Source organism: Nicotiana attenuata, chromosome 3 (assembly GCF_001879085.1).
Source record: "Nicotiana attenuata strain UT chromosome 3, NIATTr2, whole genome shotgun sequence".
Taxonomy (NCBI): domain Eukaryota; kingdom Viridiplantae; phylum Streptophyta; class Magnoliopsida; order Solanales; family Solanaceae; genus Nicotiana; species Nicotiana attenuata.
Genome location: NC_031991.1, coordinates 43,944,378 through 43,949,524, shown reverse-complemented (window position 1 = coordinate 43,949,524; position 5,147 = coordinate 43,944,378).

Genomic DNA, 5,147 nt, shown 5'->3' with positions numbered 1-5,147 from the left:
TCCCAATGGCCAAGGTCATCGACGATGACATAGGCTCGACCTCGTTCGAACCACGACGGGATCCTACTTCTACGATAGTTCGAAGCAACATCCCAATGGCCAAGGCCATCGACGACAACATAAATTCGACCTCGTTCGAACTACGACAAGTTTCTACTTCGACGACAGTTCGAAGAAACATCCCCATAGCCAAAGGCGTCAAAAAATATCATATGCGCGATAAATGCAGGAAAAGATGAGCCAACAAAAATAAATTTTACATTACAGCAAAACATCATTTACAGTTGCTCCTACAAACAGGCCCAAGTATGACCCGTGCAAAAATCCCTAAACAAAAGCAAATACAAACCAAGTCTGCACTTCGTCCCTGGTGGGATAAGCATCCCCATACCATGAATCCGAAGCCAGATGACCCGCATCATCAGAGTTGATATCGCCCCCGTCGGGAGTATGAGGGTCGTACCCGCAGGCCTCACGAGCCGTACAAGCTGCGGTATGAACGGCCTCAAGCTCCGCCTCGATCACCCTTCCCTCAACAAGAAAAGCCCTATACACATCTAGCCGGGCCTCAGCATGAACCCACAACTCGTATAAACGACGAGGCACGGCCGGATCGGCTGTAGGATGAGACGTGGAAGGCTGAGAGCGTCAACTCACATCCTCCGCCCTCAGCGTGGCCATTTGATCGTTTAGTGCAGCCAGCTCCGCCTCCAACTCTCTGATACGCCCTTCGAGTCTTGCAACCCGATGACCAGAGGCTTCCCTCTCTCCGGTCAGTTCTGACCTGGAAATACGGAGGGCATCTTCCAAAGACATCGATTCAGAAATAGTTGCCGCCAGCTTATCGGCGCTAACGCTCAGCTCGCCATTAAGCCCCTCTATCTCCGCTGTCCTGGCATTCAACTCTGCGGTCAAGTCGGTCACCTTCGCCTACAAATCGGCATTCTCAGCCGTTACCCCCTTGCTCAATTCGACCTCGTCCTCCTTCGCCTTGAGAGAGGCCTCTAGTTCACTGTTACGGGCGACGACCCTCACAAGCTCTTCGTCCCTCTCCCTCAACTCCTCTATCTTGCACTCCAATTGGTCCTCCCACTGCTTAAGCCCTTCACGAAACACCTGAAACTCAGGGTCCTGACGATAAATATCGGACATCGCCCGATGCTTAGTACGATACTGCTGATACTTGGACGACATCTTCTTGTAAAGACCCGTCCTTTTTCTCTCTCAACGATCTCTCTCCGCCTCCAGGACGAGGGTCTGACAAAAGAGAAGGGCACAAGTTAGAAACAAAGTATTGAACGACGATTACCGTACCAATCCAACAACACAAAAAAGAGGGGGGAGAGAAGGAAAGGCACCTACCTGCAGGGCCATACCAGCGACCTTCTGAGATAACTCCACGTCGCTCATCGCCCCAAGCATCTCGCTTTCAGGAGCGGCACATAGAGAAGCCAGGGCCGACGCCACCTGCTCGTTATTCAGCAGTAAGTTGTAGCTCCCCGGAACGACCACATGACGGTCAGACACGTCTGTCCTCACCTCCACATGGGTATGACGACCCACAAATTCGTTAACATCCTCTGGGTCGATATCATAACCCGAGTCGCCATCCCCAACACGGTGTCCTCCAATGTTAGACGACGCCCTGCCCTCAACGGAGCGCACTGAACCGGCCCCTGGGTCAACTCCTTCCACTTGGGGAGATCTCCCCGACAAAATGGCATCGGCCATGAACACGGGCACCGGGGCTGTTCGGGATGCCCTGCTGCCGTCGGCATCCATAGCCACGCCCTTCCACAGCTCCAGCCTCCTCCTTTTTCTCTCCAACGGCTCGTCCCTGTCAGAAGATTCACCCAACAAACGTGAGGCCGGGGCCGAAGATGCCTCTTCCCTCGTGGCTACAACCCGAGACGAATCTCCCAACCGAAGACGATCCTCCCGAAAAGACTCACTCAAGATAAACTGCGTATCCGCAACAACAACGACTTGTCTAAAGGCGGGAACTGGCACCCTATGCCTGGAAGCTCATCGACCTGTCACCACAAAGGATCATACCATTAAATACGGTCGTGCAACCAACAAAGCCGTAAGTACGACATTTACCGGAAGAAACTTTAGGGCCGTATCGCTTCACGAAGGCGGGCCAAGTTCGAGTTTCTGCTGCATGGGGTAACACACGGGCTACCCAATCCCTGAGGCCCACAATAGGACGAGGCGGATGGCCCATCGCTGCAAAATGGCAAGAAAATGAGCTTTACAGCAAATACAAGAGAAAAGAGAACAAAATGAGCGATGACACTTATGTTTCTCGTTCCATCGCTTCGGGAATCCGGCGGGATCAAAGACGATGTGCTCAGTCTTGACAAAGAAATACTTATGCCAAAAATTATGGCTTGCCCAGTCATCCATCCCGACCACGAGCCCTTTCGTACCACGAAGTCTCAAATGCACCATGGTACCCCTGAGGAAGCCAGGCGTGAACAGGTGCAGAAGGTGGTGGATAGAAACGCCGCACTCCGCCAATTCTGCATACTTGGTCAGTAGCAGGAGCACCTTGAGCGTATACGGCGAGAGCTATACTGGGCAAACCTGATAGAATCTACAGAATTCCTCTGCTAGAGGGAAGAGAGGAAGAGTGTATCCAATCATAAAGGGGTACTCGTAGAAAGCACAGTGCCCCGGTCTATGGACATCCACGTAATCCCCTCCCGTTGGAACCATTTCTATATGGGCGGGAATGCCATACTTTATGCGAAGGGCGTCAAGATGAACTTGCTCGGTCTCAGAAAACACGAGGTTCGGAGTGGGAGGAGGGTCCTTGAGGAAGTCACTTCGAGATAGAGGGTGTCTCGGTAATAAATCCCCCACCGTAAGAGGGTTGTTACCCTCTTCTACCACCACATCCCCGCTGTCAGAGGGAGGCACCATTGATGACGGAGCAGCCTAAGAAACCTCTTCATGAGGACGACGAGATTTTGGCATAATATCGATCAAAGGAGTACTAACAAGGAAGAAGAAGGTGGAAGCCTCAGGCAAAGAACGAAAGAAGAAACAGGAGGATATGAGAGCAAACGAGGGAGAGTGAAAGAGGTCTTTAGAGAGAGAAATGGCTAAAGTTCTTCAGAAATACAAATCCCCACCTATATATAGGGTTGGGTGGCGCCAGAATCGAGGCGACAAGTCTCAAAGCTGCGCAAGAATCGAAGCATCAAGCCGTCAAATCCTTGTCTCGAAAACCTGCATAATGATGACGCACGTGGAGCTGACATCACTTCCCGGTGAAAAGTACCACCCGTTGCTTTGCTGAACGCGATGACCATCCCCCATTGACCATATCGTAACGTTCCAATGGGTTAAATTCCTCCATGAGAGCGTGCGAAGTCCGCTCATCGAGGCCGCATCCGTTCGCGACCCCGACAAGCGGAGGGACTAACTGTATGGGTCCAAATTTGACCAACCACGACCTACGGTGAACACGACAAACAACCAGGCCCCTTCGAGCCGGCGTCCCGAAAGAAACGACCTTATTACAAAAAAGGAGAATGTATGACCCATGTAATATTGTAAGCTCGTTAGGGGACATTGAGAATATTCTATCTAATATTCTTGGGAGTTTGTCTCTGACAACTTAGGGGAGTCTCTCTTAGTATATAAGGGGGATGAAGGGCTTTGTAAAGGGGGGGAATTTTGTAAGAAAACATTATCCGAAAGCAAGAAAAAACCTATTGTCGATCATATCTTCATTCTACTTAATCTAGTACTTATTATACTCAGCTAAGATTTACCCCTTCTTCTTTTGATTGATTTGTTCAAAGAGATTCTTATATCTTTTGAGCCAAACAAGGAGTACATTATAACTTATGAGAATTGCTAATTATTAGTATTTTATTCAGTCTACAATAAGTGACCAATTTACCTTTTTATTTTGGTTCGAAATAATTGTTCATTTATATAATCAAGAAGGAATTAATTTTATTTTTTCAAAATGTGTTTATTTACATATTCCAATATGTCAAGGTAACAATTAATTAAGGTTAATTTAGTAAATGTATTTTTTTCTCTACAAGTTTGTATTTTCTTAATGCATGTGTCAAAGATAAAATTATCACTTATTGTGAACCGGAGGAATCGGGAGGAAGCCGCGAATTTAAATAATATGAAAAAGACTAAAAAGGAAAAGATGACTTGGTCCTCGTGACAAGAATAATTACTGTGTTTAGCATATTCTCTAAGGATAATATTGATAACTGTGGTTGGTGTGGCGAGCGACCCATTGATTGGCCATCGCTTTAGGCAAATAAATTTGATTAAAATAATTCTTGAAAACGAAAAGGACCTTAATTGTTTTTATATTTACAACTTTTTAAAAAGTCTTATCAGTTTTCAAATAATGTTTGAGGAGATAAAGTATAATCAAGTAAAATAAGAATATGAATTAATATTTAAAAAAATTCTTAATAAACGTGCAAAAATCTTCAAATGATTCTTTGTCCCTTAATTTTTATATATTTATTTGATGATAAAAGAAATAGAAAAGTAAAACTCAAGGAAATTGAGCTCATTGTATTTTTATTTTTTTTCCATCTGCAATAACTTAGAGGATGTGAAATAAAGACAAGGGAGTAGGTATTAGGTACGTCCAAGCCAAAATATGGCGGACAACGGGCTGTTCCTAGCAGTGAAATAGAAAACGTAAATCATAAATGGTTGTCCAGTTTTGTGGAACTCGGAATCAAAAGTGTGGTTTTTTTGGACTCAAACGATAAAAATAGGTAAAAAAATAACTTGACTATTTTACTTATTGTATATATACTTTTTATTTGTTGTTTGCTCAAAAGTTATCACATACCTTATGAGTATAAAACAACATAATTAAATCACGGGAAAATCAAATCAAAACATAATAATCCATTGGACCAAATGAAGGAAACGAAAATAAGTACTCAGAGTTAGGAGGAGAAACATTAAAATCCTTTATTGATAATGTGGATTTGGCCTGCCTCTCCATGGAGAGGTTCAGAGCCCTACAATGGTGTTCTACTCTCTCATAATATGGGTATCATTGTGTTTTTTCTCTTCTTTTTGGATAGTGACCAAGAAGAAGCCCCCCCCCCCCCCTATAACACTCGGTTCCCTCTCTTTCGGAT